This window comes from Neomonachus schauinslandi, chromosome 2, assembly GCF_002201575.2.
Source record: "Neomonachus schauinslandi chromosome 2, ASM220157v2, whole genome shotgun sequence".
Lineage (NCBI taxonomy): Eukaryota > Metazoa > Chordata > Mammalia > Carnivora > Phocidae > Neomonachus > Neomonachus schauinslandi.
In genome coordinates, this window is record NC_058404.1 from 170,052,700 (window position 1) to 170,065,336 (window position 12,637).

At 39.4% G+C, this 12,637-nt stretch overlaps 1 protein-coding gene and 1 pseudogene across 1 annotated transcript in view; one reads left to right on the forward strand and one right to left on the reverse strand.

Annotated features, from left to right (window-relative positions):
* NSUN7 (NOP2/Sun RNA methyltransferase family member 7) overlaps positions 1 to 12,637 on the reverse strand; it is a 60,244-nt gene that overhangs the window by 3,739 nt on the left and 43,868 nt on the right.
* On the forward strand, positions 2,902 to 3,242 carry LOC110590783 (annotated as a pseudogene).

The following is a 12,637-nucleotide window of genomic DNA, read 5'->3' on the forward strand; positions in this document are numbered from 1 at the left end:
TACAGCAAGTGTTTCCAAGTGGCTGGGATATAAAGTGAGTAAGTGGATGTAGAGGTCGCTTAGGATGCAGGCAGACCCATATGACCTCAAATGACATGCCAAAGAGTGGCGCAAGGGTGGTTCTTTTTTTTTTTTTTTTTAAAGATTTTATTTATTTGACAGAGAGAGACACAGCGAGAGAGGGAACACAAGCAGGGGGAGTGGGAGAGGGAGAAGCAGGCTCCCCTCAGAGCAGGGAGCCTGATGTGGGGCTTGATCCCAGGACCCTGGGATCATGACCAGAGCCAAAGGCAGACGCTTAACGACTGAGCCACCCAGGCGCCCCCAAATGGTGGTTCTTAATAAATGTTTATGTTGAACTAAGCTGAAATATAATAGCTGTGTAGGTTCTAAAGGCAACCTTATAATCAACAAATTGAATTTCTGAGCCTATTCATATATATGCTCTACACAAATAGAAATGATCAAAAAAATTTTATTCACATAAGGTAAAGAATACTCTTCGAAAATAATGATTTCTTACCAATTGGGAACATATTTAGTTCCAGAATGTAAATATGAAGGTTGGGGTTTTGTCAATTTTAATTTATAATATATTCCTAGCACCTAAAAGAGTGTCTGGTACATAATAAATATTCAGTAAGTGTTTAATACATATGATATGTCTTAGCTATATATGCTGTCTTTTTAAATGGTAATAATAATCCTAATTAAGATTGGTCAAGTTACCTTATAGAAACTGTCTCCACATAACAAAGTTATTTCTAAACTCCAGCTTACAGGCCATTTCTTCAAATAATAAATTAATACCCAGTCTCACACATACCTTAGATGATCACATTTGGAATCTGTAGAATTGATATTTAGATGAGATTTTGGATTTAGAATTGATCCTGGAATGGGTGAGGACCTGAGGATATTGGGGTGAGTTGGATGTATTTCATGCATGAGACAGACCTCAATTTTAGGGAGCCACAGTGGACTGTTAGGGGTTGAATTATGTTCCACCAAAAATTCATGCCCACCCAAAACCCAGAATGTGACCTTATTTGTTAAATGGTGTCTTTATAGATATCATTAGTTAAGATGAGATAATACTGGAGTAGAGTAGACCCTAAATTCAATATGGTGTCCCTATAAGTAGGGCAGATAGACACAAAGGGGAAGAGGGCCATGTGAAGATGGAGACAAAGAGTGACACAGCTACAAGCCAAGGACACCAAAGATTGCTAAGAAACACAGAAGCTGGGAGAGAGGCATAAAACATTCTCCTCAGAGGCCCCAAAAGCCAACCAACCTGCCAACACCTTGACATTCAGACTTTTGGTGTCCCAAACTGTGCAAGAATAAATTTCTCTTGTTAAAGTCACCAGGTTTAAAAAAAAATAAATAAATAAATAAAGTCACCAGGTTTGGGATAATTTGTTGTGTAGCCCAGGAAAATGAGACACCTCGGAAAAGGAATTTTGCAGATGTAATTAAGGTCTCAAATTAGTTAACCTTAAGCTATGCATATTATCAGGGTGGGCCCGACCTAATCACATGAGCCCTTTAAATCCAGGTCTACAGGAGTTCTTGGAAGATGGCAGCAGAGTAGGAGGATCCTAGGCTCACCATGTCCCAGAGATACAACTTAATAACTATCAAATCATCCTAAATACCCCAGAAATTGATCTGAAGACTGGCAGAACAAACTCCACAACCCAACGTAGAGAAGAGGCCACACTGAAGAATGTAGTAAGTGTAGAGACTCAGCTTGGGGGAGAAATAGATAGTGGAGCTGCAGTGGGGAGGGAGCCGCGGTCTCAGAGATGGGTGAGTGATACACTAGCACACAGGAGAACACACAGAAAAGACGAACCTCCATAGCAATGGACTTGGGAAGTGAGAGGTGAGTTTGGTGAGTTCTTTTAACCAACAGAATTTAAAGCCTGGAGTTTTAAAGGTCAGCATGCTTGGATCTGGGAGAGCTCAGAGGACATTGGGACTGCTTCGGGAGAGAAGGCAGGCAAACAGCCCACAGACATACAGTGTGGAAACAGCAATCTGAAGAGTGCCTGGAACACGGAGTCAGGAGGTTATTTGTTCATCTTGGAGCATGTCCCAAAGAGGCAGCATTCAATGGAGAGAACCCTCCAAGAACAAAGGAACTGGCTGGCATCATTTCCCTCTCCTGCCCCTCAGCATAAGCACAGGGCTAACACTCCCCACCTAACTTGCTTACACCAAGCCCTGACCCCTCACCCTCTGGAACAATTGCTCTTTCTAGTCACCCTTGCCTCAAGCTCACTGTGTGCTTTCCCAGAAGACTGGCCCAGATCCCTGCCAACATCATATCTCCTGACCCGGGAGTTTTGGTGAGGCCTCGGTTCTGGTGACAGTAGAGACATGTCTCATTTCACAAGCAGACCACAGCATACCTAGTTAAAATGCACCACATTCAGGCCAGAGACCAAATACTGCCCACAACAGACAAAGAGAGCCTCTGCAGGTGACGGGCCTGAAGGATAAAGTGGCCAGGCCACAATAGCAGAGCACACACAGCACACACTGGAGACACTCCAAGAAGTGTCAGCCCTGGGGAACAGGGGACACTACACTGCAGGGCACTAAAGACCTCTTCTTCATAAAGGCATTACCCTCAAGAACAGGAGACATAGCTGACTTTTCCTAACACGGAGACTTACACAAAATGAGAAGACAGAGGAATTTGTTCCAAATGAAAGAACAGGACAAGGTCACAGCTAGAGATCTAAGTAAAACATATAAGTAACATACTATTTAAAGCATATGATCATGCTTGAGAGGAGAGTTGGGGCCCCCAGTGCAGGCCAGGCATTCATCAGCCACTGGCCTCAGATCTCTCTGAGGCAGTGGTCGCACTATGGTCCTGCTGGTGTCATGTCATTCTACAGCTTCTTTGGGGGCGAGGTTTTCGAGAACCACTTTGAGCCACTTGTCTATGTGTGCACCAAGTAGGACTATGAGCTTTTCTTCAGCTGCTCAAAGTGTGAACACATGGCCGCTTTCACTGAGACCATGCATGCTGATCGTGTGGCCAAGCATCAGGAGCACAATACACCTGAAGCCTTAAAAGGGCCCTGTGGCACGTGTGGCCATGGGCTGGGTCATGAGTTCCTGAATGATGGCCCCAAGCCAGGGCAGTGTGCTTCTGAATATTTAGCCACTTGCTGAAGTTCAGCTGGAAAGGCAAAGGAACTTCTGCCTCTCAGGAGCCATAGGCAGGCAGTGAATACCCATTCCAGCTAGACTCTGCCCTGTGGCCACACTCCAACCATCCCACTGTGGAACTGGAGGCCCCGACATTCAGACGGGGAGAGGGCTAGCTGAAGAATCAGGAAGTCGTGGCTCTCCACGGGTTCTTCTTGGGAAAAACACTGGTCTGCAACGACGGCCCATACCCTGCTGCCAGGATGGGCCTGGAGGGCCCAGCTGCGGGCTTACCTCAGCCTCTTGCTCCTTTGGGAGCCCCAGGGAGGTGGGCTGTAAGCCTAGATTGTCTTTGAATGATGGTGCATCCCCACCTTCTCTTCTCCTCAGCCCACTGTCCCCTCCTTGCTGGTCTCAACTCACCCCTATGGGACCTGATTCTGAGACAGGCTCTAGCCCTCACTAAAGCTTGTGTTTATCTTCCCCAGGCTGTGCTTGGAGACAGAATTCAAAGGGAGGCAGCTCTCACCAGCTGCTCCAGCATCAGTCACTACATGACTCACTCTGGTTAAATCCTTCCAAGCAGCCAGAGTGATGATGATCTTTGACCCACTGAAGGAGTGCACCAACAGTAGTACAGATCTCTGGGCTCTCAGTTATGAGAGGAGAAATCCTGAACCCTGTTTCACAATCTGTGCAGGTGCACCTTGCCTCACTTGGGCTTAGGAAAGTGGCTGGTGCTCCATTACCTTGATCGCCCAAGGCCAAGGCCAGGGGGCTCACAGCCCACAGTTCACACCTTCCCAGGAAGCAGTGACTTTACTGTCTTGCACACGCTTTGGAGCTCTTGCCGTCTGGGAAGGTGGGTGATGCTGAAGCTCCCTCCCATCTTAACTCCTCTGTGGAGTAATCAGATCACTAAACAAATGGAACCCAAAAAATAAAAAAATAAAACAATGATCATAAAGATACTAGACTTGAGAAAAGAGGGGAAGACATCAGTGAGACCTTTAACAAAGAGGTAAGGAATAGCATAGCAGAGATAAAGGGCTCAATAAACGAAATGAGAAACACGCTTGCTGGAATGAACAGCAGGCTGGAAGAAGCACAGGAACAAATTAATGACCTAGAAGACAGAGTAATGGAAAGTAATCAAACTGAACAAAAGAGAGAAAAAATTATGCAAAACAAGAATAGACTTAGGGAACTCAGCAACTCCATCAAACGTAATAGCGTTCTTATTATAGGAGTCCCAGAAGAGGAAGAGAGAGAAAAGGGGGCAGAAAATTGAAGAAGTAATAGCTAAAAACTTCACTCATCTGGGGAAGGAAACAGATACCCAGATCCAGAAGGCACAGAGAACCCCCAAGAAAATCAACAAAAGCAGATCCACACCAAGACATATTGTTTTTTAATTTTAAGTAGGCTCCACACCCAACATGGGGCTCAAGCTCACAACCCTGAGATCAAGAGTCTCATGCTTTACCAACAGAGCCAGCCAGGTGCCCCACCAAGACATATTATAATTAAAATGGCAAAATATAGTGATAAGGAAAAATTATTAAAAGCAACAAGAGAAAAGAAGACAGTTACGTACAAAGGAAACCCCATAAGACTATCGATGGATTTTTAATTAGAAACTTTCCAAGCCAGAAAGAAGTGGCGTGATATACTCAAAGTGCTGAATGGGAAAAACTTGCAGGCAAGAATACTCTATCCAGCAAGGCTATCATTTGGAATAGGAGAGATAATGAATTTCCCAGACAAACAAAAACTAAAGGAGTTCATGACCACTAAGCCAGCCCTGCAAGAAATATTAAAGGGGACTCTTTGAGTGGAAAGGAAAGACCAAAAATGACAGTATGAAGGTAGGAAACACAAGAGCAGCAAAAATGAACACTTCTGGGGACGCCTGGGTGGCTCAGTCAGTTAAGTGTCTGCCTTTGGCTCAGGTCATGATCCCAGGGTCCTGGGATCAAGTCCCACATTGGGCTCTCTGCTCAGCGGGGAGCCTGCTTCTGCCTGCTTCTCCCTCTGCCTGCCACTTCACCTGCTTGTGCTTGCTCTCTCTCTCTCATATCAAATAAATAAATAATCTTAAAAAAAAAACCCAAAAAACAAAAAATGAATAAATACTTTTGTAAAAAATCAGTCAAGGAACTCACGAAATAGAAGGATGTAAAGTATGACATCATATATCTAAAACATGGGGAAGAGAAGAGTAAAGAATGAGCTCAAACTTAGATAACCATTAACTTAATATAGACTGCTACATGTAGATGTTATATACAAACCTAATGGTAACCACAAATCAAAAACTACTAATAAACAGGCAAAGAATAAAGAGAAAGAAATCCAAATATATCACTAAAGAAAGCCAGCAATCCATGAAAGAAAGAACAAGAAAGGATCAGAGAAAATCTTCAGACATAACCACAAAACAAGTAATACAATGGCATTAAATACATATCTATCAATAATTACTTTGAATGTAAATGTACTAAATGCACCAATCATAAGACACAGGGTGACAGAATGGATTAAAACAAGACCCATCTGTATGCTGCCTACAAGAGACTCATTTCAGATCTAAACACACCTCCAGATTGAGAGTGAGGGGATGGAGAAACACTCATCATGCAAATGGGTGTCAAAAGAAAGCCAGAGTAGCAATACTCAGATCAGACAAAATAGACTTTAAAACAAAGACTGTAACAACAAAGAAGGACACTAATAATAAAGGGGACAATCCAATAAGAGGTAACAATTGTAAATGTTTATGCACCCAACATGGGAGCACCCAAATATATAAAACAGTTAATAACAAACTTAAAGGAACTAGTTCATAATAACACAATAATAGTAGGGACTTTAACACCGCACTTACATCAATGGATAGATCATCTAAACAGAAAGTCAACAATGAAATAATGGCTTTGAATGACACACTGGACCAGGTGGATTAACAGAAATATTCAGAACAGTCCACTCTAAAACAACAGGATACACATTCTTTTCAAGTGCACATGGAACATTCTCCAGAAGGGAGATCACATGTTAGGCCACAAAACAGGCCTCAACAAATTCAAAGAGAATGAAGCAATACTATGCATCTTTTCTCACCACAATGCTAGGAAACTTCTTAGAAGTCAACCACAAGAAAAACTCTGGAAAGACCATGAATACATGGAGGTTAAATAACATGCTACTAAACAATGGATGGTTCATCTAAGAAATAAAAGAAAAAATTAAAAAGTACATGAAAAGAAATGAAAATGAAAACAAAATGGCTCGAAACCTTCAGGACACAGCAAAAGCACTTCTAAGAGGGACGTTAATAGCAATACAGGCCTACCTCAGGAGCAAGAAAAATCTCAAATAAACAACCTAACCTTACACCCAAAGGAACTAGGAAAAGAATAACAAACAAAACCTAAAACTAACAGAAGGAAGGAAATAATAAAGATTAGAGCAGAAATAAATGTTTCTATAACATTTATTTATTTAAGTTTCTATAACTTAAAAATACAATAGAACAGATCAATGAAACCAGGACCTGGAAACCTCTAGCCAGACTTACCAAGAAAAAAAGAGAAAGGATCCAGATAAATAAAATCACAAATGAGAGAGGAGAGATAGTAACTAACACCACCAAAATACAAACACTTAAAATATTATGAAAAACTATATGCCAACAAATTGGACAACCTGGAAGAAATGGATAAATTCCTAGAAACATATAACCTACCAAAATGGAAACAGGAAGAAATAGAAAATTTGAACTGACCAATTGCCAGCAAAGAAATTGAATCAGTAATCAAAAAGCTCCCAACAAACAAAAGTCCAGGACCAGGTAGCTTCTTCTTAAACTATTCTTCTTAAACTATTTCAAAAAATACAAGAGGAAGGAAAACTTCTAAACTCATTCTGTGAGGCCAGCGTTACCCTGATGCCAAAACCAGATAAAAAGATGTCACAAAAAAAGAGACCTAGAGGCTAGTATTGCTAAGGAGCATAAATGCAAAAATTCTCAACAAAATACTAGCAAATCAAATCCAATAATATATTCTAAAAATCACTCACCACCATCAAGTGGGATTTATTCCTAGGTTGTAAGAGTGGTTCAGCATTCCCAAATCAATCAGCGTGATACATCACATCAATATGAGAAAGGATAAGAACCATACGATTATTTCAATAGATGCAGAAAAAGCATTTGAGGGGTGCCTGGGTGATTCAGTTGGTTAAGCATATGACTCTTGATCTCAGTTCAGGTCTTGATCTCAGGGTTGTAAGTCCAAGCCTCACACTGGGCTCCACACTGGGTGTGGAGGCTACTTAAAAAAAAAAAGAAAAGAAAAAGCATTTGCCAAATACAACATCCGTTCATGATAAAAACCCTCAACAAAGTAGGTTTAGAAGGAACATACTTCGACATAATAAAGGCCATATATGAAAAACCCACAGCTAATATCATCCCCAGTGGGGAAAAACTGAGAACCTTTCTTTTCTCCTAAGGTCAGAAATAAGACAAGGATGTGCACTCTCACCACTTTTATTTAACATAGTACTGGAAGTCCTAGTCACAGCAATCAGACAACAACAACAACGTAAAAGCCATCCAAATCAGCAAGGAGGAAGTAAAACTTTCAGTATTTACTGATGACATACTACTATATATAGAAAACCCTCAAGACTCCACCAAAAAACTGCTAGAACTGATACAGGAATTCAGTAAAGTCGCAGGATACAAAATTAATATACAGAAATCTGTTACATTTCTATACACCAATAATGAAGCAGCAAAAAGAGAAATCAAGGAATTGATCCCATTTACAATTGCACCAAAAATAATGATGCCTAGGAATAAACCCAACCAAAGAGGTAAAAGACCTGTACTCTGAAAACTACAAAACACTGATAAAAGAAATTGAAGATGACACAAAGAAATGGAAAGATATACTGTGCTCATGGATTGGGAGAACAAATATTGTTAAAATGTCTATACTACCCAAAGCAATCTACACATTTAATGCAATCCCTATCAAAATACCAATAGCATTTTTCACAGAACAAGAACAAACAATCCTAAAATTTGTAAGGAACCACAAAAGACCCCAAACAGCCACAGCAATCTTGAAAAAACAAACAGGGGCGCCTGGGTGACTCAGTCATTAAGTGTCTGCCTTTGGCTCAGGTCATGATCCTAGGGTCCTGGGATGGAGCCCCACGTCGGGTTCCCTGCTTCTCCCTCTCCCACTCCCCCTGCCTGTGTTCCCTCTCTCGCTGTTTCTCTCTCTGTCAAATAAATAAATAAAATCTTTAAGTAAAAAAAAGAAAAAAACAAAGCTGGAGGCATCACAATTCTGGACTTCAAGTTATAGTACAAAGCTGTGGTGATCAAAACAGTATGGTACTGGCACAAAAATAGACACATAGATCAACAGAACAGAATAGAAAATCCAGAAGTAAACCCACAATTATATGGACAATTTATCTTTGACAAAGCAGGAAAGAATATCCAATGGGAAAAAGTCTCTTCAACAAATGGTGTTGAGAAAACTGGACGGCAACATGCAAAAGAATGAAACCGGACCACTTTCTTACACCATACACAAAAATAAATTCAAAATGGATTAAAGACCTAACTGTGAGGCCTGAAACCATAAAAATCCTAGAAAATAGCATAGGCATTAATTTCTCTGACATCAGATGTAGCAAGTTTTTTCTAGATAGATCCCCTAAGTCAAGGGAAACAAAAGCAAAAATAAACTATTGGGACTACATTTAAAAAAAAAAAAAAAGCTTCTGCATGGCAAAGGAAATAATCAACAAAGCTAAAAGGCAACCTGAGGAATGAGAGAAGATATCTGCAAATGACATATTCAGTAAAGGGTTAGTATCCAAGATTATATAAAGATAAAACTCAATACCCCAAATCCAAATAATCCAATTTAAAAATGGGCAGAAGACATGAACAGACATTTCTCCAAAGAAAGCATCCAGATGGCCAACAGACACATGAAAAGATGCTCACCATCACTTATCAACAGGGAGATGCAAATCAAAACTACAAAAAGATATCACCTCACAGTGGTCAAAATGGCTAAAAATCAACAACTCAAGAAACAAGCAAGTGTTGGCGAGAATGTGGAGAAAAAGGAATCCTCATGCACTGTTGGAAATGCAAACTGGTGCAGTCACTCTGAAGAACAGTATGGAGGTTCCTCAAAAAGTTAAAAATAGAACTTTCCTAGGATCCAGCAATTGCACTACTGGGTATTTACCCAAAGAATACAAAAACACTAATTCTAAGGGATACATGCACCCCTCTTTTTATAGTAGCACTATTTACAATAGCCAAGATATGGAAAAAATCCAAGTGTCCATTGTTTGAGGAATAAAGAAGCTGTGGCGCGCACGCGCACACACACACACACACACAGGAATATTATTCAGCCATAAAAAAAGAATGAAATCTTGCCATTTGCAACGACATCGATAGAGCTAGAGTATAATGCTAAGTGAAGTCAGTCAGAGAAAGACAAATACCATATGAATTCACTCATATGTGGAATTTAAGAAACAAAACAAACGAGCAAAGAGAAAAAGAAAGAGAGAGAGAGAGAGAGACAAGCCAAGAAACAGACTCTTAACTATAGAGAACAAACTGGTGGTTACTAGAGGGGAGATGCGTGGGGGGATGGGGGAAATAGGTGAAGGAGATTAAGAGTACACTTAGGGGATTAAGAGTACACTTATCACTGAGTAATGGATAGAATTGTTGAATCACTCTACTGTACACCTGAAACTAATATAATACTGTATGTTTACTATACTGGAATTAAAATTTTTTAAATATTTAAAACATAAACAATCTAAAAAATTTTGTAATTCATATGAAAACAGCTAATATCCCTAATATATAATAAGACATAAAAAGAAGAAAAAGATGAATAATGAAGTTGAAAAGTGGTAAAGAACACAAGCAGACAACTTACAAGTTAATAGCAATAACCATAACAATGAACATTTATAGAACATGTATGTGTCAGGTGATGTTCATGTATTAATATATTCAATCCCCACAAAGATACACTGAGGTCGAAATATGGGAACCCATGTTACAGCCACTTCTCATTCCTCTCCTTTCACAATACCTTTCTCCCACAACAAAAATAGGCACCTACCTCATCTTAGTGCACTGTCCTGGGATGTTAAAGTCTCTAGGATGCTAAACGAAAGAACAACTCAAGACTGTGGCTCTCCTCTCCCATGGCAAAACAGAGTTTAGGTAAGAAATCTTTAAGAGGGTGCCAAACTCTTAACAAAGCTCTGTTCTTGAACTAACTTCTTCCTTCCTTTTCCCCCCAACTTTGTCACTCTCTTCCTGCTCTCCCTCTCCTTCCCTCTCCTTCCTTATTTCTATCTTTGAATTATAATTTGAAGTAAATCACAGGGGCATATTAACATGTTTATTTGAATTAAAGAATAAAGTCAGACTTCTCCTGACAAGGTCAATCTGGTTTTAACAATGACAACTAGTTTTGAAAAACAGGTAACAAATTCAACATTTTTCCATAAATTAAATAAGATAAATGTGCAGATTCAAAGATTTAACAGAAATATATTTAAATCATGTGTAATATAATATTCCAGAAATATTCTGCAACTATTTAAACTTATGATGAAGAATATTAGATGTCAACTTTAAAATATAGAAAAAGATGACAGTTATTTAAAAAAATGGTAGGGAATGGGGCGCCTGGGTGGCTCAGTCCATTAAGCATCTGCCTTTGGCTCAGGTCATGGTCTCAGAGTCCTGGGATCGAGTCCCACATCGGGCTCCCTGCTCAGTGGGGAGTCTGCTTCGCCCTCTCCCTTTATCTCTGCCTCTGCCCCTGACTCGCGCTCTCTCAAATAAATAAATAAATACTTTTTAAAAAACGGTAGGGAGTATTTGAACAAAAACGTTTGAAGACTACTGCTCTGGAATCTCCAACATTACACTGCCCAGTCAATAACTGCAAAAGTGCCCAACCTCATTCACGGAGAAATGGAAATTTAGTCTACAACTAGATCTCATCCTCTCATCCCTCAGACTGGTAAAGATTTAAAAGTCTTAAACCCAGCATCGGTGAAGCTGTGGGGAAATAAGTTAAAATAAGAGTGTATATTTTGGTGAGTAATTTGACAAGACCAGTTACAACTTAAAATGTGTACAACCTTTGGTTCCTGAAAACCTGAAAGACTACACATCCAACTGTTAATGGTTAAATCTAAGGGGATGAAATTTGGGAAAATTCATTATTTTTAAAGTTGGTATTTCTTTAATGTTTGAAGTTTTTACCTCAGAGAACAAGGAAGAAAAAGTAGCATAAACCTAAGATAAGTATCATGATGGCTAAAGTCCAAAAATGAGCTATTTTTGGAATATTAGAAGGAAATTTAAACAACAGATAGGTGATTAGATTGGATGGCATATAATATTGCTTTCAAATGTAAATTCTACTACTTTGGGAGTTAAGAAATGATTCTTAGAAGCCATACATTGTACTTCCCTAAGCAATTCATAAGTTCTTTCAACAGCATCCTTAGCAAGTAGTTAAACCTCTTGAATATATATACCCTGCAATTTTAGCCCAAATCCCACATTATTCTGTCTTTATGTCTTTTAATATTACTTGTGTCTTTTATACCATATTAAGGATTAATCATTCACAGTGGCTTACCTGAAATAAAATCTAATGAACTAAAATGTAGATGTTTCTCCATTTTTGCCATATTATAATCTTAGAAAACATCCCTGACAGACAAATCAAATCATTCACATTGATCAATTTGGTTATATAGCCGCAATAATTCTCTTTGCCATTAGATGGTAATATAGCTAATGCTGTGTTGAAAAGTTCTCAGAACAGGTTGGCCATTAGCTGCCAACAGGAGCTACTAAATAAGGAAGTAAAGTCAAGTGGGAAGAAGGGAAATACAAGTGTAATGAACATATCCACTTGTGAACAGCAAAGGAAAAAATATCAAGTTAAAAGGAGGGAGCAAACCATATGCATATCAAGAACCTTCTATAAGAATTATAGGGAAAGTTCAGAACATGAAAAATAAGTAAAAAATAGAAGAGATGTTTAAAAATACCTACTGTACAGTCTCAAAGAACTAATTGGTGCCATGAATTTTTAGATCTACTCCTTATTTTGATGTCCACAGTTCAGATGGAATATTCTTGCTCTGCCCTCTACCCCTATTTTACTGCAGCATTTTACCCAGAAGCTACTTGAATTATTTAGGCTATTTTTACCTCGGTCCTTGTGAGGGACAAAGGCTACAAGGGGCTAAGAAAGTGTTTTCAGATAATAAACATCCAATTAAATAATTTTCTCTCTCCTTCCTAAGGTTATTTTATATACTTATTTTTCTTGTACTGAGGCATAAATGTATATAAAACTCAGGA